We start from the raw sequence: 26,411 nt of genomic DNA on the forward strand, positions 1-26,411 counted from the left end.
CTCTGTCAGGAGTGTCTTTGGCCGACATATACATGAGCCATAAACATCTTTGTGTTACACGCTCATTCTAAAAGAGCCAACTATGTGTCTCTATCCTAGACTTCCTTGTCACTAATTTTTCAATTCTTTCCAAGTCTGTGAGCAAGCAGCCAAGCCATTAGCTGTTGCCTATGAGTCATTACAGATTTGTATCCCAGGCCATTTCTCCTTCCGCATGAAGTGGAAGACTAGATGTACCACTTGAAGTTCTGCCCACCAGGATAATTTGCCTTCGTCACTGCCTTTCAGGGCCATCTTTAAAAGTGTAGTGCTAAAGGCATCCACATCTGGCTCATGCCTGCACACCATGAGGATTCATTTGTAGACGAGGCCTGTGCTTTATCTTTTCCTGCTAACTGGACATAGGGGACTCGCCCTGAGTTCACAGGTATGGATAAGGGTGAGGTGGTGGAGCAGCGGCCGCTGGAGTCATGGCAGTGAGGGGCAGCTGTTGGTGCAGTTTGTGCATGTTTCTGGACCTGCTTGGGCTTGGTCTCCTATATATCACTTCCAATTTGTAATGGAAAGTTGCTGTACATGTCTGACTTGGTGGTTTGGTGAATTTAACTTATGATGGACAGTTGGGTTGCACAGTCAAGTTGGTATACCCTGGTGAAGCGTAAAGCCTCTACCAGGGCCCAGCAGCCAGACATCAGCTGCTTTTATGATGGAGAATAGTTGTCAGCAGAGGAGAGCATTTGGGGCTTGCCAGCTACCCCAGTGGAGCTCCACAGACACTTTCCGTACCATTGGGTCTGTTAGTAATAAGGTTTAAGCGGCAGGGCAGCTTGCACCAGAGCATCAACCTGCTGAAGAATCCTTTTTTGATTTCTGCTAAGCTCTAAACTGTCAGCCTTATGGTTTTCCTGGCAAATGAACTGTAATTGCATATACTCATACTTGCCATATACTGCCTCCCCAAACAAAAGAGGGCCACCAAGCATCATGCCTTCTTTGTGGTAGTTGGTGCAAAGTGCAGCAACTTGGCTCTTATTTTAGAGGGAAGTCCCGCCACACTGCACTCCACTGGACCCCTAGAAACTTCAATATTACAGGCCCACGTGAAGTTCCACAGGGAATTATCTCCTGGCCTTTGGCATGCACATGTCTCCTTAGGCATCTAGGATCCTTAATATGATCTGATCATAAGACCAATTAGCATAATGTCATCAATATAATGGACAAGCATGATGCTCTGTGAGATATCAAGTTCATCACAATCCCTCCAAGCTATGTAGATAAAGCTGACTTAGTCCTGAGGGTCAGGGGCCAGGTAATAGTAAATGTTGGCCCTGGCAGTAAAGATGCTACAAATGAGACTGCAGCTTTGATTGTCATTATCATCATCGGATTTTATTTCTGATAATCTGTGGTCATTCTTCATAACCCAACTGACCTTCATTTTAGGCAAAAGTGTGATAAATTAGGGATGTGATGGGAATCACCATCACTTTGTCTCTTGGGGCTTTGATGGTGGCACTAATCTCTCAATCCCTCCAAATATGTGTTTTGCCTTTGCTTTTCTACCTTGGCTGAGAGTGAGCACGGGGGAGAGGAGGATAGTTGCTGGGGTTTCCACTTGATTCTTCCTACCATAATTTAGCCTTTACTCAACAGGTTAGGAAATGAGTGTAGAGATTTTGCTAGTTACTCTGTTATACCTATTTCTGCTGTGCAATACATCTGGATTTGGGGATGGAGCTACCAGATAGGTCCACAGCCCCACTGGCCCTACAATTACATGGACTTGGGCCACAGCTGTTTCCCACACTGACTTTCATTAGGCCCTACTCTAACAGGTGCCCCACACTGGGATTTTGGATTTCTGTGTGGCCAGTGTGTACATAACCAGTGAAATCTAAATAAGGTTATGGATCATACCAATGTTAATTTCTTGCCTGTGCTATTGTGCTACAGTTGTGTAAGATTTCAGCATTGGGAGCAGGGTAGTTGTGGGCAGAGCTTCCCTGTATGTTTCTCTGTAATCTTGTGAATCTACAATTATTTAAAAGAAAAGAAAATTTTAACAGGTGTAAAATTGTTCGTTTTGCTAGGCTATTGAGAGGATTAGAGTAAAATGCATTTGGTATTATAATGTCTAGCACAGAGTAGGTTTTTAATCCATTATATTCACACAAACACAGACACACACACACACACCCCTGAATGCTTGACATTCCTAGCTTCCTACCAGCAAGGCATGACCTTTGAGTTGTCTGCCTGTTGGCTGTATTACGCAGGCCTCACACTGTATTCTTATTTTCCCTTTTGAACCAGGGCACCACTAGTAAAGCAGCTGTCTGAGATAATGCCTACATTGTTGGCCTCTGACCCAAGGAGCTCCCTGGCTACTCTGGGGTGTGATGGTAGCCACAGACTCACTCCACAGTACCTGGGCTGAGTGAGATCCAGCGAGGCAGCCCCACCCATGGTGGTAGAGGGTGGTGGTAGAGGTGACAGTGGGAAGAGTCAGGTATAGACTGAGATGAGGATGCTGAGAAGGCCAGGGGGCGATTGGAAACTCCACCCTGGCCGCGTCTCACGGAACTGTGGCTCTGGCCACTCACGGGCAGTTCTCTGCAAAAGACGGGCCACTGCTCATCTTCCTACTGACGCTTGTTGAAGAGCTTGGGCACGACGTCTAAATATGTAATTAAAGTTAATCTTGTTGCCATTACCTTATTCATTACAGTGATTTTCTGGTGGCTTTTATGGATCATTGTAAAACTGGTTTTGAATGAAGTATGTCTCCTCACTTTTTCCGTCTTAATTTTTAAGAGTGCCTATATTCTTTGGTTGCTAAGTAACATGCCTATAATGTGTTATCACAGTGGTTCTATCTGAATAATTTCAGTAATCACTTAGGAGATTGCTTTAATAGTATATCATCTTAAATGGGAAGAAATGACTAATTCTAGGCTGTTTGGAGAAAACTGACTGAAGCATTTCCTCAAAGACAGGAGGTTTGTCAGCCAAGGAACTTAAAGACAGAGCACATAATCCCTAACTCAGGGCAGTTCTCCTTCAGAAGTTTCCCCCCTGCCTCCAGTGTCTCCAGAGAGAACACACCTGCTCCAGGGACTTCAAAAGTTTTAAAGAACCAAAGGATCCAGAAGAGGAGATATTTAAAAAGGAATATTTGAGAATATTAAGGAACACTTTGTTGCCATGACTGGAAAAATTGCATTTATTACAACCCCGTAAATACAGATATGAGATGTGGAAATAAGGCAGTGTTGGTCTTGTGAAAGCCGGGCAGAAACAGAGCAGAGTTAACTATGGAGCTATCATTATGGTTAACCCATGGGAGCCCCTAGATCTGAGACCAATCAGCGACACTGCAGATGCAGCTCTCTGAAGCTGAGTTTTTTTCTTCCTCCTAGATGAGCATCCTGGAAGAGGAAGCCAGGAGCTCAGAAATGTGTTCATCTGAGCTGGAGACCAACAGGCCAAAGGCTGTGAATCTGAGCCCCAAACGCAGGCAAAGTGTGTGTTGTTCTCATGTCCAGATCCTACCCCAATCCTGACCATTTCATGGAAGTCTACAGTCTGGGTCGGGTGTACAAATGGCACGAGACGTATTCAGGTTTTTCTTATTCTGCAGAAATGTCTCCCTCAGCCTTCCCTTCTCTCACTTCTTGACCGGCCGTTTTCCCTACTTTAGCACCAAACTTTCACTGTCTCCACCATCTCACCTCTCATTCACTTTTCATCCAGTTGTCATCTGGATCCCTACCTTCCTTCCCAACTAATGACTAAACTACTCTTCCTAACGTCAATCTGATGTCCCTAACACCGGCTTCCCTGCCTACCTTCAACCCTCTACCTGACGGGCATCTCTGCTGCACCTGCTGTGGGGCACTGGCCTGCCCCTGCTTCCTCTCTCTTGGTCTTTCTGCAACTCCAACTCCTACTTCTCCTCCTATTTCTCTCCCTGTTTCATCTTGGTCCCCTTCGCTGCCTCCTCTTTGTCTTTCCACTCTGTGATTGTTGGTGTTCTGGAGGATTCATTCCTTAGCCCTTCCTCTCTTTGCCTCTGTCCTGGCCACTCTTCCCCCACAAACCGAGAGCCATCTTATTTGCGATACTTTGTGCCACGTGCTGTACAGAGATGAATAAAACATAACTCCTGACCTCACGGCACACACTAGATCTAGAGGGAAAGACAGGCAAGGAAATAAGGAAAAGTAATAAAATGTTAATTGTTCCATGGTACAAGTTTGGATGATATGGTGGGGGCAAAAATTCATTCTACATGAAAAGGAAGAACAGGCAGAACAATGCGCCATTGGAGGACTTACCATGTTGCATAATAATTAGAAGTGAAGGGTTGTCAGGTCTAAGGTATGCATAATAATGCACACAGAAAATGAATAAACACACACACGTGTGTGTGTGTGTGCATTTCTGAGCGGGGGATGGGGTGCACGAGGAGGGTTTGGGGTAGCTGAGGCAGAATGGAGGAGACATCTAAGTGTCTTGGGTCAGTGCCATTTCCCAATTATATAAAAATATTTCTTTATTTTAACATCCTGTACAGCCATACAGGAACATTGCTGCCTTACGCCTTGGACTGGGAATTCCATGAAGACAGACTACATCTTAATCATTTCTGTGACCCTAGCTCTTAGTATAGTACTCTGTTTATAGTGAGTGACTGACAAATGTTTTATGAACTAAATAGAGTGCAATTAATGGCTTAGATTCACCTCTATTCATAAAAGCAACTCAACTCACAAGAGTACATTGGCAAATGAGTCATGTAGAATAGGTTTGGCTGTGATTACAAATAGCCCCAAATTTTAGTGGTTTATTACACAAAGGCTTATTTCTCATGCATACGACTTGTCCGTCGCAAGACATCTGGGGGCTCTGCTACATATCTCCTCTCTCAGGGACCCAGGCTGATGAAATAACCACTATCTGAAACAGGTGGTCAACACTGCAGAGGGAAAAAAGAGAATGTGACAAATTGTGCACTAACTGTAAAAGCATATGCTGGAAAATGAAAAGTCAATCTGCTTACATTTCATTGACCAAAGCAAGTCTTATCTGATGCCACATTTTCTTTTATGAAAGACAGTCTTCATAGGTGCAACATGATTGCTAGCTGTGGGCCCCATGCTCTGCTAGGATCTGTCAGGGGAACAGGGATAAGGGAGTGCCCCCGCTCTTTGGAGAGAGGATCACACTATAGTGACGAAGATGGGTATGTAAACAGGTGTACTGTAATAGGTCTTGCTGGGGGAATGAGCTTTTAATGGACTGAAAAAAGATTTCTCTTTTCCTTTCTTTCTTTCTTCTTCTTCCTCCTTCTCCTTCTTCTTCCTCTTTTTCTTCTTCTTCTTCTTCCTTCTTCTTCCTCCTCCTCCTCTTCTCCTTCTCCTTCTTCCCCTTCTTCTTTTTTGAGTGAGGCTGAAGTGCAGTGGTGCAATCAGAGCTCATTGCAACCTCTGGCCTAACTCCTGGGCTCAAGCCATCTTCCCGCATCAGCCTCTTGAGTAGCTAGGATCACAGGCGCATGCCACCATGCCTAGCTAATTTTTTAATATTTTATTATTTAGAGACAGGATCTTGCTCTGTTGCCCAGGCTGGCCTTGAACTCCTGGGCTCAAGTGATCTTCCCTCCTTAGCCTCCCCAAGTGCTAGTATTACAGATGTGAGCAGCCACACCCTGCCGAAGAGGGAGTTTCTTCCATAAACTCCACAGGGGTTCAATTTCATGTCAGCTTACCAGCCCCTCATATGGATAGCATACAGGCTTGAGGCCTGTGAACCTCTACATTCAATATATATTTTTGTACTTGTACTAAATAGTACAATGCTTGTACTATCAAACATTGCTGGGACTATTTGTTATGTTTCAGTGTCTCCTTTCACCCTCCAGCTAGAGAACAAGGACACCAAGACAAACAGACACAATTCCATTAGGTAGCAATTGGTCTCTGTCACCTCAGTGCCTAGTAATGGTGGTGGAAGGTGGTACTTAATATGAGGATGTACTTGACACATAATGAATGAATGAGCAGATGAATACATGAATAAATGAATGGCCATCCTTATATTAAGCACCATTCTTGTAGCTTCTCATTTCTGGTTCTTCCAGGAGTCTTCACTCAGCTCCTGTGTACACACCTCTCAGTTTGGACATAGATTTCATTGCCTGTTTTCCCGCTTTTCCTCTGCCTTTGTTCTTAGCATGTGGCTCCTGACAAACGGCATTACTGTGGCCCTTGTCATTGCAGTTTCTGTTTGTCTTCCAGGGTTTCTCCTCCTCTCACACTCTCTTGCCCCCTCTGAATTGAGGCCTGATTCACACTGCAGTGTTCATTCTAAGGAGCAAGAAGCAGCTGGAAAATCAACACTGTGTTTTATGTTTGTTGTGTGTACTGAGTTGAACAGTATTCCCCCAAAATTCATGCCCAGCCAGGATCTCAGACTGTGACCTGATTTGGGGATTTGAAATCAAAATGTCAAAGAGACATCTGCACTCCCATGTTTTTTGAAGCACTTTTCACAATAGCCAAGATGTGAAAACAATCTAAGTGTCCATCAATGGATGAATGGATAAAGACAATATGGTGTATAGACATAATAGAATGATAGTCTTAAAGAAGAAGGAAATTCTATCACTTGTCACAACATAGATGGACTTGGAGGACCTTATGCTAAATGAAATAAGCCAGGTAGAGAACAACAAATAAGCCAGGTAGAGAACAAATGCTGCATGTTCTTACTTATATATGGAATCTAAAACGGTTGAGCTTATAGAAGCAGAGGGTAGAATGGTGGTTCCCAGAGGCTGCAGGTTTAGGAGAATGTGGATATGCTGGTCAAAGGCTACAAAGTTTCGGCTAGAGAGGAGGAATAAGTTTAATAGGTCTATTGCACAGCATTGTGGCTATAGTTAATAATAATGTATATTTCAAACTTGTTAAAAGTAAATTTCAAATGTTCTCACCACAAAAAATGAATATCTGAGGTGATGAATATGTTAACTAGCTTGACTTAATCATTCCACATTGCATACCAGTATTATAACATCATATATTATAACATCATATTGTACTCCATTAGTATATTATAAAATTATAATTTGTCAATTTACAAGGACTAAAAAAGAAATGTGACCTTATTTGGAAATGGGGTCTTTGCAGATCAGATGTAATTAGTTAAATTAAGACAAAGTCATACTATAGGAGGATAGACTGTAATTCAATGACCGGTGTCCTTATAGGAAGATAAAACAGGGACACAGACACACACACACACACACATACACACACACACACACACACACCATTCCACCACCACCAGCAACCATCAGAAGCTAGGAAGGGGAATGGAAGCTGTACTTAGAGCCATTAGAGAGAGCCTGGCCTCTCTAATGTGAGAAAGTACATTTCTGTGGTTTAAAGCCACTCAGTTTGTGGTGATTTGTTAAAGCAGCCCCAGGAGGCGAATCCATGTTGCTCTTGTCTGGTCTTGCACTGGTAAATGATGAAGCAGCTTCTTTTCCCCACCGGTCTTCCCAGTCCTGGTACCTGGGCAGGTGCCCCAGCCTCCAAGCTTTTGCAAACTGAGAGGGTGAGGCAAGCAGCTTTGCAGTAGTCTTCCCAAAGGTCCTCAGTCCAAACGCCCATTCCCTGAGAGCTCTGCTTCCTCATGATGGCCAAGTTGTCTTTGTTGTGCTCAAGTAAGATCAGATAAGAGCTAAAGGAGAGGCAAGAAAGAAATCTTCCTAGGTCTCTAGAGGTGGGGGCCAAGAAAGAAGGGTCAAATGGGAATTCTCTCTTCCAGCCTTACTCTCTGGGGCCGAGAAGGTGGTTAGTGAAATGGTCAAGGAAGTCATAATAAATGTCCTCGTCCTACAGCTTCTGTCATTCTTACGGCTCAGCTATCCTTTCCTGTTCTCTACCACCCCCACCCCTCTCCCAGCTACCACAACTCCCCAAATGTAGAATTAGTTCACTCCTATGAACTAATGCCAATAGCTCATAGGAGGATGAGTAGCAGCAGTAATGCCAATAGCTAATATTTATTATGAAGTACTTATTGTGTGTCATGCAGCCTATTTAGTGATTTACAAATAGTAACCCCTTTTATCCTCACAACACCCCTATGAGGTAGGTAATATTGTTATCTGCACTTTATAGATGATGAAACCAAGACCCAGAGAGGTCACATAACTTGCCCAAGATCAGCTAGCAAGTGGCAGAGGAAGGATTTGAACCTGGCTAGTCAGACTACAAAGCCCCTGTAACCTAATGACTACTATTCATTCCAATTCAACAGACCTTCCTCTGTGGCCATAAACATTTCTAAGATATGACTATTTTTAATCTACAAAATGGCAATTTCTTATAGTTCAAACCAACACATACCAAGCATCCTGAGCTACATTCTGTACGTAACAAGCACAAGATGCCTGGGATCATGTAATTCATTTTCTTCTTTTTCTTAGCATGGCACCTTCAAACATTAGGTATCATACAATGAGAATTGATTATGGAGTAAGACAAACTTTGATTCAGATCTGGGCTCTGTTACTTACTGACCATATGCTTTTATGTACAAGCTATTTCTCTTCTTTGAACTTCAGTTGAACTTCCTCTCCCTTATCTATAAAATGTGGGATATTAGTTCTTATATCCCAAGGTGGCTGTAAGGATAAAATGAAATAATGTATTCAAAAGTATCTAGAGCACGATAAATATTATTGATAGGAAAGGGAGACACACTGCACCCAACATCCAGTAACTTACAGTCAAGAGGAGGGAACAAAGTTATTTGTAAATAATTCTTACATGATGAACAGCTGGCCAACCAGAAGATGGCCCACCAGAAATTAAATTTGGGTTCTTCTCTCACTTGAGAGAAGTTGCCAGCTTCTTCTGTTGTGTGCATCAGTGGACAAATGCACGGAAACAGACCTCCCGGGAAGAAATGATGGAGATGCTAGTGGAGGGTGAGCGGCCCCCTTATCCCAGAAGAAGTGTGTAAAATAAGCCTTAGTTTCCTGAGTGGCTGAGGCAAAGCCACCTCAGCTCTAGGTATAACCTGTAGTCTAAGGAGTCCAGGGTTTCCTGGGAGGGAAAGCAGTGATACTCCAATAAGAGACATTGGTAAACCGAGGGTAGCACTGCAATTCAATTGACATATATCAAGAAAGGCAGGGTCAGCAGGCTAGAGAGGAACCAGGATGGCAGTCTGGTGGGCCCAAAACATTTCTATTTAAATTATGCTATAATACTATATAAACAAAAATTGCTACAAGTAAGATTTGCCCTCACAATTATTCTCAGAAAAGAGTCACTTATAAGAAAAGTTTCTTATATTTCAGGGCATATACTCAATTATATAATTGTGAACAACAACCTTTTCTCCTCTTTGTTGAAAAGAGCATTAGCCCGATATAACCTCCTTTAATTCTAGTTTTAGGCACATATGAGTCATCTGATAGAATGAGAGCTGGAGAGAGATTAAATAAATTTTACCAATTGATCCTAGGAGGAATGGCTTCATAATAGCATGTCTTCAATATTGTTTCAAGTAAGCCCTTTAAAGATCACTTAGAGGCCTGGCACAGTGGCTTATGCCTGTAATTTCAGCACTTTGGGAGGCCGAGGCAGGCAGATCACTTGAGGTCAGGAGTTCGAGACCAGCCTGGCCAGCATGGCAAAACCCTATCTCTATCAAAAATACAAAAATTAGTTGGGCTTGGTGGCACACACTTGTAGTCCCAGCTACTTGGGAGGCTGAGGCAGGAGAATTGCTTAAACCTGGGAGGTGGAGGCTGCAGTGAGCCCAGATCACACCACTGCCCTCCAGCCTGGGTGACAGAGCAGGACTCTGTCTCAAAAAAAAAAAAAAAATTACTTGGTAGAGTGATATAGGATGTGGTTCCACCGTGAAAATCAAGAACATCAAGATTATGCATTGTGTTACTCTATTATCAAGATTATGCATTGCGTTACTCTATTTTCATGGTTGCTGTAACAAATTACTTCAAACGCAATGGTTTAAACAACTCTGACTTATTAGTCCCCAAGTTCTGGAGCTTAGAAGTCCAAAAAGCATCTCACTGGGCTAAAATCAAGGTGTCCAGAGGGCTGAGTTCCCTCTGGGATTTCTATGGAAGATTCCTTTTTCTTGCCTTTTCCAGCTCCTAGAGGCTGTATGCTTGGCTCACAGCTGTCTCTTCCATCTTCAGAGTAGGTTGGGTCATTCTCGTATCACATTACTGTGACCTACCCTTCTGCAGTCTCTTCCACATTTAAGAACCCCTGTGATTACATTAGATGTACCTGGATGATCCAGGATAATCTCCATATTTTAGGGTCAGCTGATTAGCAACCTTATTCCATCTGCTACCTTAATTCCCCTATGCTGTGTAACCTAACATATTCACAGGTTCTGGGGATTAGCACGTAGACATCTTTGGGGGGCCATTATTTTTCCTACCACGTGCACCTATAAGATTAAAAAAACAAAAATGAAAGGCTCTCTCCTAACATAATGTGAATGGCTACTTCAGGCCTGGGATAAATCCCCTCTGACAGTGCCATGTGTCAAGCAACACATATTACCAGGAAGTTAATCTACTCAGAAAATTCTTAGATGACTCAAAAGTCATTTGTTAGAAATTGACCCTGATGATCAAGAAATATAAAAGTTTGGATAAAGTTGTTGCATAAATGAGAGATGAGAAAAAGCGATATTTAAAAAACAGTATGAGTAGTTCATTAAATATGTTAAGCAGATATTTGACTATTTTTGCTACACCCCTAAGGGTTATGTACTTGAGTTAGCCAAAACACTTATTTTTTAGGTATTTTTATTTAAAAGCCGGATCCTGTGGTATTGGGGTCACCTTATATTTGAGCATATGATAAATATTTGTTTATTATAAAATTAATATAAGATCTAAATAAAAATTCAAATGGTCAGGGGGTAGATAGCAAAAAATAAAATTTTCTATTTGTCTCCTGATCCTATCCACCATTCCATCCTCTAGAAGTAACCACAGTTAACAGTTTCTTATGTGTCCTTCCAGAAATATTCTCTCCTTATAAGCCTAAGTAATCCGACTTTTGTTTATTTCTCTTAACACTCTTCTCCTGTCTCTATGCTCCCGCCCCACTGCCTGGTTTTGTTCTGCATCATTCCTGAAGCCCCAGGGCCTTTGCACTTTCTGTTTCTCTTCCTGGATGGAATATTTTACCCCCAAATCTTTGCATGCTCAGCTCCTCCTTGTCTTTCAGGTATCAGCTCAAAGCCTCTTCTTCAGTGAGACTTTTCCTACGCCCATACACTCTCTTTCAAATAACTCTGTTTGTATTAGTCAGCTCAGGCTGCCATAACAAAATACCACAGACTGGGTGGCTTACCCAACAGGAACTTATTTTTCTTACAGTTCTGGAGGCTGCAAAGTCCAAGATCAAGGTGCTGGCTAATTTGGATCCCTGGTGAAGGTTCTCATCCTGCTTGTAGATGACTGCTTTCTTGCTGTGTCCTTAAATGCCAGAGAAAGAGCAAGCTCTTTTGTATCTTTTCTTATAAGGGCACTAATCCCATCACAAGGGCCCTCATCTAACTCTGATCACTTCCCAAAGGCCCAATCTCCAAATATCATCACAGTGGGGTTAGGGCTTCAGCATAGAAACTTGGGGGGACATAGTTCAGTCCATAGCACTGTTCCACTTCTCATAAACTTATTACTAGTTGAAATTAGCATCTATTTAATTGCTTGTTAATGGCACATATCCCACTATTAGAACATAAACCCCACCAGAGAAGACCTTGTCGGTCTTTCTCAATAGCCCCGGTCTTTGAGCCTCCATGAGCTGTCCCAGAATGGCACCAGCCCTTGAAACAAACTAGTGATTGATTTTACTGACCTATTTGCTAAAAAGACTATCTCACAATGTCTTGACTACTTATAGACTTTGCCATGCTTTCTCCACAACAGAGTAGAAGGAATTATACCAGGATTGATTAGGTGTGGAGAGTGCCCAATGCTGGACACATTCAAGCACCAGCAGTGCTCTTCAGAGCTACATTGCTCAACTTTACAAAGTGAAGACATTTGCGTGGCTTATGCCTCAAGGCACTGCTCATCTGGCCAGTCATGTGAAAAATGAATGTTGAGGATCTTTCCCTGGCTGCAAGCCTGTATGTTGATGAAGAAACAAAGGCTCAGAGAGGATGAATGACAAGCTTGAGGTCTCATCTCTAGGGACAGAAGGAATGGGGGTTGGAATCCAGGTCCCCTGGCTTCCACTGAAGAACATCCTCATGACAGCCCCACTGCCTCTTCTCATTTTAGTTGAATAGCCATCTAAAGACAGCCTCTGCTCAGATGGAGCCTCCAGTAGTTTGGCATCAAAGGCCATCCTTTGCCATCAAAGAGAAATGAAACAGAAAAAAGTTCCAAATGTGTTCCCTGGTGTGGTGTGTCTGCTCATCGCCTGTGTGGCTTGGCAGAGGCAGCCTGTGTTTGGGGCTGAGAAGACCTTGTTCCCTTTATTAGTTGTGAACATGAGGTTACGGCAAGAAAAACTGAACCAAGAAAGGAGGAGAGGAGTGACTAAAGCTAGGATCATCAATCCAGCTGGTCTGTAGGGCTCATCAGAAATCCACCCTCACTCTGAAGGTCTTCCTCAATTTCCAGCACTTCTGTTGAAAACACAGACACACTACTAATGTATTCATTAGAGAATACACTCTTTAAAATTGGCAAGTAAGCAAATGGCGAGCAGGCTGCATTCAGTATCAATTTGTTTTTCGGAGAGTAAAGCCTATAAAGCAGGCAAAAGATGACTTCCTCGTGAGTGCTCGCTTAAAATGCACACTGAGAAAGGAATGAAGTGCAGATTTAATCCAAGGTTTGGGTCATGCGTCGGGGCTTTGGGACGGCAGCACTGCCAAAGTGCCTTCAGACAAACAGACGCTGTGTCTGAAAAGCCTCCTTGGCCATTTGCATTCAGGCACAGTCTTGTAAGATTCCTGAGACCTCTGGCAGGCTCCATGGTGGAAACACCAGCAGGATTGGCTCAGGCCCGAGTCTGGGAGGAGCCAGGTGTTGAGGTCACACTCCTCCTACTGTCCCTACACATGTGGGGAGGCAGAGCTCCACTGCTGGGTGAGAACACTGCTCCTGGTTGCAGGAGCCATGGAGCACCCCACTTAGTGCTGACAGCACCCTATATCCCACATCCACTCACTCTCCACCAAGAACTTCCAAGGCCACCCCACTGTGAACAGAGATATAAGAAAAAAATTGGTGATAGAAGTGGTGGAGGAGAGTAGAGAAGGAAGCAAAAGGAAAGCACAGTGAGTGCGGTTGGGGAGGGTGATGGGGAGTGAATGAAAAAAGGTGGAGCACACAGCGTTGATTGCTTAGTGAGCCAGATCACTTCACTGGCCCCATATCATCACTTTTCTTTTTCTTTTGTTTGAGAGACAGGGTCTCACTGTGTCACCCAGGCTGGAGTCTAGTGATGATCATAGCTCACTGCAGCCTTCAATTCCTGGGCTCAGGTGATCCTCCCACTTCAGCCTCCTGAGCAGCCTGGACTAGAAGTGCACACCACCACATCCAGATAATTTTTCTATTTTTTGTAGAGACAGGGTTTCACCATGTCGCTCAGGCTAGTCTCAAACTTTTGGGCTCAAGCAATCCTTCCACCTTGGCCTCCCAAAGTGCTGGAATTACAGGCATGAGTCACTATGCATGGCCACATCCTCACTTTTCCTTGGATCCACACTCTGTGCCAGGTGACTTTGCAGCTCCTCCCACTAGTAGGTTTCTCCAGCCCTGATTTCGGGTTTGGCCATACAACTAGCTTTGGCTGATAGAATGAGACGGCGGATGACAGTGTCCTGGTCATGAGTCTAGACCGTAGGCAGCCCTCTATGATCCTGCTTGCACTCCTGTGTCTGGGCCGTTACCATGATAAGAGCATTCCTCAGTAGCCTGCTGGTCCAGAAGTAGGAGGGACACGTGGAGCAGAGCCTAGCTCTGTGTGGATGTCCTGGTGATCTATAGTTCTCTGAACAAATTCAGCTGAGAGCAGCAGAAGCATTCGACTGAGCTCAGTGGTATCAGCTGACCTCTATGTCCCAGAGAAACACTCAGAGAAATGGGTGCTGTTTTAAACCACAGAGTTTTGGAGGAGGTTTGTTGCACGTTGTTAGTGTGAGAGTTGCAGATACTAGGATGAAATCACTTTTGTCAGACCCAGGCAAAATAGAGCTGGAAGGCCAGATGGAGAGGAGGCTCATGCTTATGTGTCTGGGATAAGAACTATTTCCAGTGACTTTCTAAAAACCTTTGGAGTCCTTCATGCATCTCCTGCTTTGATAAGGTTCATCACCAGACATTCTTTAGAACTGCGGTAATTCATATAACATGTTCTTGAAAGAACATTTGCTCGGTAATGACATCTCCACCAATGAATTGACAAGAACTCTGGCTTCAAACCTCTGGAACCAATGAACTCTGTTTCCAAGCATCTTGTGTAAATCTGTTTTTTTGCTAATAAAAGTCCCCTTACCCTTCCCTCACTGAATGCATTGGTGGCTTGCCATGTCTTGCATTCCAGATTATAGTCTTATCTCTATTCCTGAGTTAACCCAGCATATTTAGAGATAATTTTCTCTGGTGTCTTTTTTGTGTAGTTAACTGATACACTTGCCTAACAGCCACACACCTTTCTTCCTTGTGACATAATCCTGTTTTTTTTAAATGATGGCAATGTTACCATTTGCCAGATAATTTCTCTCTTAGGTTTTCTTTCAGCTTCGTATGACCACAGAATCTAGTTTTGGCCAAGGAGAAATAAAAGGAAATCTTATTTCTGGAAAAGATTTTCCTCCCTGATCCAAAAGCAAAGTCCTTTTCTGCCCATCCCTTTCTTTTCTGCTTGGGCACTGGCATGACTACATAATGCCTGGAACTGTGGAAGCCATCCAGTCACCATGAAATCACAGGTTCAGAGACGAAGGATTTGCACACTGCGGGTGCCCAGACAGAAGGATGAGAAAAGCCTGAGTTCTTGATCACATCGTTGAGCAGCAGACAAATCCTGGGGCCACCTACATCCAGCCTCTCAACTAGGAAACAAGAATTATCTTCACGGTTTTAACCACTGTCTGTTAGATTTTCTGTTGTGGCAGAAAAATGAATTCTTCAGTGGCAAGGGACGTGATGAAGGTGGAGGAGAGAATGTGGGTGATAAGTCAGGATGTGTGTCATAGAGCAGTGAAATGAATGTTGTACTGAGAATTAGGAGACCTTTTCCTAATTAGTAGTGTAACCCTGAGTAATTCGCACAGCTCTCTTGGCTGCAATGTCCTCTTCTGAGAGAAGAAGGCATGTACCTGGATGATCTCTAAGGTTTTTACAGTTCTAACATTGATTCTGAACTTACAGCAAGGGCTCTGGGTGCCATAGCTGGGCAAATATTCACAGAGCATTTGGGGGAACTATTAATTACGTTCAAGGAAAAGATTGAGAATGGTGGTTTTATAGCAAATGCTTAGGTCTGGGCTTGCAGATAATGAGTTTCTTTTTCATTTTTGAGTTTGTGCCTCATGTAAGTGTTACCTGCTCTAGGGTACTTCCGTGAGAGTGCTCATTAGATGCCTCATTTACAAAAAACGATTTGCATGCGAGGGGCAAATGCTTCCTCTTCAGCAGCAGGTGTTGTGGGAGGGAGAGAAACATGCTGGCTAATGCCTTGTCATCCAAATTCACAGAAATTTCTGGTATCCTGGGCAGGTTTAACACCATTCTAGGGAGAGAACGAAGGGAACGCATCTGAATAAATTAGTCTATTTAGTTTTTGGTTCTGCAGAATAGAGCCTTGGCAGGATCCCAGAGATGCATCAGCAGGGGGAAAAATCACGTTATTTTCTGTTCTAGCCAACAGCATTTTCCTGCCCGGACTGTGCAAAATGAACTTGCTTAGCTTTGCAGCCTTCTCCAGCTGCTGCTGTTTCTCTCTGGCCTTCTGGTCACATACAGCCCTGGCTCAGTTAGGTTCATTCAATGCTATCATTTTTCTCCCATACCATTTTTCTTTCATCTCTCTTTGTGCTTCACCACAATGATATTCATTAAGCTCTTTTTCTTCCCTTTCCTCCTACCTTCTATTCTCTCTTCTTTATCATCCCACCCCCCTTTCTCCATCATCTGCTACATTGTGAAAGCATTCTTTGACATTTGCACATCAATATTCCTAAAATCTACCAAGAATTCTGGGGAACACGATTGCTCTGAGGGGGTCACAATTGTCTGATGTAATCATACAAAAGTATTTTTTACCAGCTACTATTTGCTATTCAAAGAGAAGTTCAAAGCTAGGATCCTGGCATGTTGGATAAAAGTGGAATTTGGAAGAAGGGCTAATTCTAGAGCAGAACCAGGGCAGGGCATTGGAGACCCCTTGAACATGTGAACTACATTCATTCGTAGACATGTTTTACATTTACCAAAGATGACTGCCAAATTCCAGGACACTGAGCTTAAGACTATAAAGGGAGACAAACCACCAAATGCACACCCTTGTCATAGATGGAGCTTTTTTTTTTTTTTTTTTTTTTTTTTGAGACAAAGTTTCACTCTTGTTGCCCAGGCTGGAGTGCAATGGCATGATCTTGGCTTGCTGCAACCTCCGCCTCCTGGGTTCAAGCAATTCTTCGTGCCTCAGCCTCCCAAGTAGCTGGGATTACAGGCACGCACCACCATGCCTGGCTATGTTTGTATTTTTACTGGAGACTGTGTTTCACCATGTTGGCCAGGCTGGTTTTGAACTCCTGACCTCAGAGGATACACCTACCTTGGCCTCCCAAAGTGTTGATTACAGGCACGAGCCACCGCGCCTGGCCCTGGATGGAGCTTTCATAGAGAAGGAGCAGATGGAGTTGTCAAGGCAAAAATGTCCACTTTCAGCCATGTTTGCCCTAGGAGATATCAAAATCAACATTGTGTCTCCTCCTAACCCATTCTAAGCAGCTGAAATGGACCCAAACACCAAACCCCTACAGGCCCAACCAAAGACTCTTGCTTGACCAATGAATGACTGGATTTGTTTGAGCCAACTGGGTTCAGGCCTTTGGGTTCACTGGGGCCACCTGCAATGCTGGTGTTCAAACCCTAATCTGAGAGCCCTCATTTTCTAGATTGAAAAATCCCTAACTTTCCCCCTCTCTGCTAACTATTCAGTGAATTTCTTTACTAGTGTGTGCTTCCTTGCCTGGAAAGTTAACAAACTTGGTTTTGTGGTTTTTATTTATTTTATACCTCTGGTGGCCTATGTTTTATTATTTTTCAGAATGCAGGCTGTCGGGGAGCCAACTATCACTTAACATCTGGCAGCAGCACAGAAAAAATTCTGAACATTAAGACCAACTGAAAGAAACCCCCAAACCAAATCAAACCAAACCAAACCAAACCAAACACAACCAAACCAAACCAAACAAAAAATATAAACCAGTAACAGCAGCACCAACAACATAATAACAGCAAATCTCACTCATCAGACCACCTTGCTGGGAAATGCTATCCAAAATAATTTCCTGACTCAGGTCATTTAAACTTGGAGTTGATTTCAACCGGACTAAGCCAATTTCAATAGTGGTCTAGATTTGAATACTGCTTCTAGATGTTTGTGTGACCTCCTTGTTTGGTTTAGCATTCAAAGTCTAGTAGACTGATAAGGAACCAAGGCCATAGGGCCGGGTGCTGTGGCTCCTGCCTGTAATCTCAGCACTTTGGGAGGTCAAAGCAAGTGGATCACCTGAGGTCAGGAGTTCATGACCAGCCTGCCCAACATGGTGGAAACCCATCTCTACTAAATATACAAAAAGTTAGCAGGGCATGGTGGCGGATGCCTATAATCCCAGCTACTTGGGAGGCTGAGGCAGAGAACCACTTGAACCTGGGAGGCAGAGGTTGCAATGAGCTGAGATCGTGCCACTGTACTCCAGCCTGGGCGACAAGAGCAAAACTCCGTTTAAAAAAACAAACAAACAAACAAACCCCAAAACAAAACAAAACAAAACAAATGAACCAAGGCCTTAAAGTTAACAAAAATCACTTGTCTGTTACTTTTGAATTATTCACCATGTGTGCAGCACAATCTGGTGTATTTAGGTGGAAACTGTGCATGTTTGACTTTTGTTCTATGAAACATGGATTTGCTCAGAAGAATCCTCCCAGAATTTTAGTTCACTTTGGTTTGTGGTATTATTAAAGGAACCCAGGAGATTTTCAGTTCTAACTGGTGCTTCTGCAGCACAACTTTCAAATCCTGGCAATTCTGAATCCTGTACGTAGTTCCTCACTGAAAGAAACGTCCGGCACTTTCCCCATAAGTGTACTTTCCTCTTACATCAAGATGCTGTTATGATTTGCTTTCCCCCTCACGGCAAATTACTAATGTACTTCATATTTGAGAGGGGAGTTTGCTGAAAATGTAGCAGAATATATTTGATGTACATCTTGCTGTAGCCTTAAAATATTACAACCCAATCTTGTTTCTGCCTCTGGCTGTTCTGATCTTTAAAAGATTTTGGTTTTTAAGACAAAGTACATGATGATTTGCATGTACTGAATAAGACTGTGATCCAATGTCTTTGATGGTGGCCTTCCCTTTTATTGCTGTCTTCAAGTAAGGTTTATTCAGTGCCTACTGTTCAGGGCTTTATCCTGGGAATATACAAAATGATGTTTGAGTATCTTGCCTCTGCCTTCTAGGAGTTCAACTTAAGCCATCTTACTTCTTCCCTCCCTCAAACATTTTTAACAGGCAGAAAAATGAACATAAGAGGAATTCTTCAATAATTTAAGAGACAGGCCAGAACAAAGGCTCCTCCAAAGAATGAATGTTTAATGGCATGTTTCCAGAATGTAGGCTGCAGGAGAATGTGCACCCGGGGTGGGAGTAGATCAAAGGAAGGAGGTTAAATTATGGTTTATTTCTCATCCTTTTGTAGAACTCTTTCTGCAAGACATAGTTTCTTGGAGGATGTACCAGTTATCAATTGCTGTATAACAAGCCACCCTAAAACTGAGTGGCTTAAAAAGCACAGTGATTTATTATCTCTAAGGATCCTTGGGCTGGAAATCTGGGTGGTTCTGTTACTTGTCATGCCTGGGCTCACTTACTGGCTGTCGTCACCTGGGAGTTTGGGGCTGAAGGTCTAAGATGGTATCACTTACTGTCAGCAGATGGTGCTGACTGTGAGATGGGGTGTCTCTGTTCTTTTTCACACAGTCTCTTATCTTCCAATAGACCAGAATGGACTTCTTCACAGCATGGTGGTCTCAGGGTCCTAAGACCTAGCCTCTAGAACTTGCACGATGCTACTTCTGCTACATTCTATTGGTCCAAGTGGGTTTCAAGGACCTTGCAGATTCAAGAGATGGAGAAATAGACTCCATCTTTTAATGGAAGGATCAAAGGGACATAGACCCAGAAAGCCATGATTCACTGTCATTATTATAACAATCTGTCACAACAGAACTGGGGTCAGATGAATGGGGATGAGGGGAGGGCTAGAAGATGGGGGGACAATAATCTAAGAACTGAAGACAGAGACTTCCTTTAGAATCTTTGTTGCTGTCTGCAATTATAGGATTTTCATGTGTCAGCAAAGAGTAGGTTGTCTCTAGTTATTTGTTTCTGGGGAAACAGGCTCAAAGGGATGTATTAGTGAAGGAAAAATCATCAATGCTAGCAATTTTATTAATGTTTGGCACTTGGGGAAAATATGTAAAATGGAAAAGCAGAACAAATAAGAATACCAAAGAGATGTGGGGAGGTTATGTACCCAGATGCAAGTACACTAAAACAGAAGATTTTATCAGGAAATTATATATACATTATATGCTATATGTATATATTTAGCATACACATGAAATTCTTTCTTCTATAAGGTAAAGTCAACTTAGGTTTGAAGCTTTTAAAGGTGGTTTTCCTTTTTATAGCCCTGCAATTTAGGCAGGCCATCACAGGGCAAAAGACATGTGGGTCCTTTTATTCAAGTCTGTTAGAGTCACATTCATGAATTTCTTATACATAGTCGGGAAACATGTAACACTTCATTAAAGGAATTTAACCTAAAATCCATTATAAGCTTGTTTTTTTAAACGTGACTTTTAGAAAAAATTCTCGTAGCACATTGTATACCTTTCTCATCAATCTTAAACTTTTCCTTATTCATTTTCTCTGAATCTAAAATCAATAGTCTTTCCAAGCAGTTTCTGTCTTAGCAGCTACTATCATTTGTCTGTTGAAGCCACAAGAACACTTCAGTCTTCCTTCCGAGGTTAGTGGACTTCATTAAAGAAACAGCTTTAGTTTTCTTTCCAGCATGCCATGTCTCTATTTTCTTTATCATGCGGAAGTGAAAAAATGTCAAATAAAAGAGGAAAGAAGTCACAGAGATCATAGTTGTGTCTTTATCCACTGCTAGTTGACCCTTGAATTTATTTTTGCAGAACTTCCTCATCTTTTCCTCCTTTTAATTGATTTCTCTAACCAGAGCTAGTATGAGTCTGAATGAAACATAGGCAGCTTACACTTTCTCCATCCATCATAATCGATAACCACTTCCTTATAAGCTGTCGTAACTTCAGGCTTCTATGGCAACTTTCTTGGTGGACCTACAAGAATTTTTAACAGTTTGAAAACCAATCTTAAAGGTTAGAAAGGGTGACTCACACCACTTTTATTGTATAAATGCCTTCTTTATTCCTTGAGCCAGGACAACTCAAGTAAATCAGGAAATAGGCAAGAAAACAAAAATCACTCATTTGGAGATGATTACTCTGAAATATATGTCTTAACTATGCCCCACGCTGAGACATCTTTTTGAAAAGTGTTCTAGTTAGTTCTAAATGAACTTACCTAATTCTCTTTCCTCCACAGCCCTCAGATAACACAAGCAATGGCCCTCCTCACTCACCAACTCAAGCAACAGTGCATCTCCACCTGGTATTGTGGTGTGGCAGGTCTATGTGGCAAGGGTTTTGTCTCCGTACTCTGTGTGAAGGTGTTGAAGATGATCCTGAGGCCCCAGTTCTCTGGAGGGAGTCTTGGGGGTAGTTAACTTCTGCTGAATCTCAGTATAGCAGTGCAAGGTCAAAACCCAAAATGCGCTCAATCTTGAGTTGTTGAAGTTGGATGAAAAGTGAAGTCATTATTGGGCATGACATCTGGTGTTTCAGACCCAAGGCCACAAGCAGAATGTTACAATCTCTGAAGCTTAATGATTTTGCATTTCATGTAGCAGCTTAAGGTTTTCACAGCCTGAACTCAATTAATTTTCACAGCCCACTGTGGAGGTGGAGAGGGAAGTGCCATATATTTTTGCAGTAGGTGTGATAGCCTGTCATTGATCACTCATTTGATGAACACCAAAACTTTGCCTGCACTTCTGGGAGGACAAAGAAGCTTCCTAACTGTCTGGTCTGTGGATCAGGTGCCGCAGGTCCTCTGTTCTAGACTATCAATCTTTTCAGCTGGTCATTTGGAGGGCATTACAGGGCAAACCATGTGCAGTTGAGACCAGTGGCCTGTGCCCATGGGCAGAACTGTCTGTTGATGGGCAGAAAGGACAGCTCTAGATAACAAGCATGTGAACAACACCCCCTGGTGTTGGTGAGGATGGATCAGCAGGCATAGACATAAACTGCTGTCAGGGCTGTAACAGGAGCAGGCTTTCCTACCAACAGTGCTCAGGCAATGGAGTATCAGTGTGGTAATATATCATTATTCTAATTGGCTGTTTGGGTTTCATTGTATGGGTATGCTATAATTTATTTAATCAACATTTAAGTTGTTTCCAATTTTTCACCATTACAAAAATGCTTAATGACCATCCTTGTATATCTTTCTCTGTCACCTTGACCCATTATGGCCTCGGGGGAAAAAAATCCCACAAATGGAATTGTTGATTCAAACTTTAAAATACTAATACATAGGGTCAAGTGACCATCTAAAAAGTTGTGTGCTAAGATTATAAATCAATTACCTAAGTTTTATTTCAGTACTTTAATAAAAATGTATATTTTTATGTCTAGATATTTGCTCCTTCTGAAGTTTAATTTGGGCATAGAGATTTGTTATTTCTATTTTTTCCAAATGATTAGTCAGTTTTTCCAACTCATTTTGTTGATAGTCCACCTTGATCATATATCAAGTTCTCACACACATATGAGTCTGTTTCTGAATTATGGATTCTGTGCTATTGGGCTTTCTGTTATTATATAATGGTTTAATGTTTATACTTGTATGCTTATAATATCCAATAGGACAAATGCTCTCTCATTATTTTGCCTGGCTATTTATGCATGCTTATTCATTCAGAAGAAATTTGAAATAAATATTTTCCATAACAAAGAAAAAAGTCCCAAATGATTTTTGATTTGGATTTGCATTAAATTTAGTTTTATTTCAAAGAATTGTTATTTTTACAATATATAGTACATGTTAAAAAAGAGGATGTAGTTTTCCCTGCAGTCAAACGTCTTATGTTTCTCAATAGAATTTTCTTATTTTCTTCACATGTCATGCACATGACTTATTAAACTGTATTCCTAGCAGTTATATATATATAAAACTATATATTATATTTATACATATGTGTTATAAATGTATTCCTAGGAGTTATGCATATATATAAAATACAGTTACACATATATAGCTCTATATAGATAATATTTACAGATAGATAACATATATAGTAATATATAGATAATATTTACAGATAGATAACATATATAGTAATATATGTTATATATTTATATATGTTATAGCTGTATTCCTGTATATATGTTATAACAACTGTACATATGTTATAACTATATTCCTAGGAGTTATATATAATATATAAACTATTATATATAAAATATATAAGTAGCTCTATATATAGAAATATATATATATATATAACTATATGTAATATATATAACTCCTAGGAGTACAGTTATAACATATATATAATATTTATATGTATAAGTTATACATATATTACATATATTATCTATTTGGTAGAGATGGGGTTGCCCAGGCTGGTCTCAAACTCCTGAGCTCAAGCAGTTCTCCTACTTTGGCCTCCTAAAGTGTTGGGATTACAGGCATGAGGCACCGTGCCTGGCCTGGAATTTTATATTTTTTGATTTTATAATTCAAGGGATTCCCCCACTCCCAGTTATAGGTCTCTAGCCTGCTCCACTGGAGTCGGCCAATCTGCTTGGCCCCTGGTTGTGCAGTCATCCGGGAGCTCCACTCAGGACTTTGAACTGAAACCTGCAAGGGTCAGCGGAGTGAAGAGGCTGGGCCAGGCCCCCTGCCTTCTCCTCTTCCTCCTTCAGTCCTCATCCACCTCTGATTCCAGTGTGTGGAGCAGGCTCTCTTGTCCTAGTAAATAAAGAAGAATCAACCAACTTCACAAAACCCCCCAGAAGTGACCAGCCATAAAAATATAAGCTTATTCCAAATACCTGGGACCCTGTACCTGGAGTCATCTGCCACAGGCCAGGTCAGGTGTCCCATGGACGAGGGCTCAGGAGCTGCGGCTGGAGGCTGGTAGCAGCACTGGCTTCTTACCTTGGCCGTGGCCCTGAGTTCCCACATGTGGGAAGTCAGCCTAGTGTGCCATGTGGGAAGTGTCCAGGTTCTTCCTGGGGACACTCCTCTGCCTACGTATGTAAAGAGACAGATTTCTGGGGTAAGAAAGGCAGCCCCAGCTTTTAGAGGAGCCAGGAAATCTCCCCAAGGCTCTGCCCTGAAGAAAGAACAATCTCTAGAGAACAAGGGAGCTCAATCTTTTTTTAGTTCTGATTTCTATCTCCGTCATTAAAAATCAAGCTTTAAAAATAAGACCCTATCCATTATGTTTTAATAATTATCACTTGGGCTTAAAGTGACTAATAATAAAAGGTTTTTGTTTAAATATTAAACACTAATGGTTTTGTTCTGCTCTTGAGAACTGGAAGCAGACAGTTGAAAATGGGTTCACAGTGTGCCCTGGCCCTGGGGTCTGGGCTGATGAATAAGGTGACCCCTGGGAAATGGCACCTGTAATCGGAGGCTTGACTGTCTCCCACACTACCCTTACCTTGGCCCATGTCACAGTCCCAGGCTGCCTCCTCGCTCTGGCAGCAGTGTGGGGCTTCCCAAAAGGCTTTTGCCTTTTTGTTTTCCCAAATGACCAATGGATCTTTTAGAGAGGAATCTATTGTCAATTGCTTCCTTTTTTTTTTTTTTTTTTGATGCTACAAGACTACTTTGAGGCTCAGAAAGCCAAATCCTTGATCTTAATAATAGTAGCTATTATCTGGCACTGAGCTGAAGCTTTATATACATTATGCTATTTAAAGTTTACAAGAACCCTGAAGGATACACAATATTTTTCCTATTTTAAGTATGAGAATTCTGAGGCTTAGAAATTTTAAATAGCTTTTCAAGGACACCAGCTTGTAAGCAGTAGAAGGAAGATTTGGAATCAGTTTTTATCTGATTCCAAATAACATGCTCTTTCCATTGCCCTAACTCACGTAACTAGATAATAATTACATAATGGGTGTAGCCCTCTTGAGACATAATTTTACTTTTATTGGACAAACCTCTTTTTTTTTGAGTGAATGGTATTTCAGGGATGATTTCAGAGCATGAGCAACTGGGCATAGTGGCATAAACATAGTAGAAAACACACTGGGCTTCACTATGTGCCAGCCACTGTTCTGAGTACTTTGTAAAGATTAAATCATTGGATCCTCACAACCATGCCATGATGTAGTGTTTCAGCATGTTCAGGCGACTATACCAAAATACCATAGACAGGAGATGGCTTATAAACAACAGAAATGTATTACTCACAGCTCTGGAGGCTGGGAAGTCCAACATCAAGGTGCTGGTGGATTTAGTGTCTGGTGAGGGCTTGCTTTCTGGTTCATAGATGGTGCCTTTACTGTGTCCTTGCATGGTAAAAGGGGAAACAAGTTCTCTGGAGTTTCTTTTATAAGGACATTAATCCTGGTTATGAGGGCTCTGTCCTCATGAACTAATCATGTTCCATAGGTTCCGTCTCCCAATACCATCCCCTTGGAAGGTAGGATTGCAACAGAGGAAATTTTGGGGGACATAAACATTCAGACCATAGCATGCAGGTTCCGTTACTATCCCTCCATTCTACAGTTGAAGCACAGAGATGTTAAGCAAATTGTCTAATGTCTGATAACCAGCAAGTGGCTGAGCTGGGATTTGAACCCAGACAGGCTAGATGCAGAACCCTGTGCTCTTAACCATGTATATAGGGCCTCTCTAACTGATACAAGGGAGGCTATAGGAGGAGGCTTCATGGTGGGGTGAGGACCAGTGGTTAAGAGTTCTATTGGAGCATATTGTATTTGAGGTGGGCTATTATGTATCCAAATGGAGCTATCAAGAAGGCATTCAGGTCTCAGTTTGGAACACAGGTAGTACGTAAAGCCTGAGATAAGATGGAATCACCTCTAGAGAGTGTGTGCGTGGAGAAGAGGAGAGACCCATGACTCTTTCCATATCCTAAAGTTGGGCAGAAGAGGGAGGGTTGGCAAAGGACTCAAGTGGTTCTTCCCTTTCTCTCACACCCACATCCCAATCCTCAAGCAAGTCCTGTGGATTCCAATTTGACTCCCCCCACTCCTTATCACTTCCCAGACATCCACATGGCTCTCTCCTACAATCTGCAGAGTCCCCTCGAGTCTACTCTGATTCCTTTCTGGCTGCCACCATCCTTTCTAAGCTCTTACCACACTAGCCTTCTTGTTTGGAATATGCAGGCACAGATCTAAGTTATACCAGACTTAGCCAGGGACATCATCACTTATTTTCCTTAAAAACGTTTTTTCCCCCATATGCCTAGAGTCTGCAAAACGAACTGTGATGAGAACATGGCATGCAAATCCAGCTCTTCTCTCTTCTACATGCATCATTAGCCCAGTCACTTTTGACAACGATGAGCAGTGGGACACATTTGGCTTGCTTCCTAGGGATTTCAGGGTAGAGTAAAATTCACTTTTATTGAATAGGTAGAAATCAAGGTCAACCTCTAAAATGGGTTTTCTTGGAAAAATGGAAACTAGTAATTTACCCCATGAATCATATTTTTAAAAATTAAATTCTACTTCAATAATAAGAGGTGATAGAAGATGCTATTGTATTTCCTTTTTTGCTTTGTTAAAGAATCAGGATTGAGGCCAGCTGTGTGTGTAGGAGAAAGAGTCAGCAGAATCTCTTTTTATTTCTTCCCTAATCTAACTCTTTCTGAAGGGTCAGAAAACTAGTTGCTGTTCCTTTCTTGTTTCTTGATCTTTT

The 26,411-nt window shown here is 42.1% G+C and overlaps 1 long non-coding RNA gene across 1 annotated transcript in view; it reads right to left on the reverse strand.

Moving 5' to 3' along the window:
• The window catches only part of LOC134757049 (uncharacterized), a 99,482-nt gene extending 77,837 nt beyond the window's left edge, over positions 1 to 21,645 (reverse strand). Inside the window, exons 1-3 of the long non-coding RNA XR_010130664.1 lie at positions 21,016 to 21,645; positions 20,630 to 20,713; positions 16,884 to 17,007 (exon numbers count right to left, since the gene is read on the reverse strand). This is a non-coding gene — a long non-coding RNA (uncharacterized lncRNA). The remainder of the gene's footprint in view (positions 1 to 16,883; positions 17,008 to 20,629; positions 20,714 to 21,015) is intronic.
• Between the last annotated feature and the right edge of the window lie 4,766 nt (positions 21,646 to 26,411).

Source organism: Gorilla gorilla, chromosome 14, assembly GCF_029281585.2.
Source record: "Gorilla gorilla gorilla isolate KB3781 chromosome 14, NHGRI_mGorGor1-v2.1_pri, whole genome shotgun sequence".
NCBI classification, from domain to species: Eukaryota; Metazoa; Chordata; class Mammalia; order Primates; family Hominidae; genus Gorilla; species Gorilla gorilla.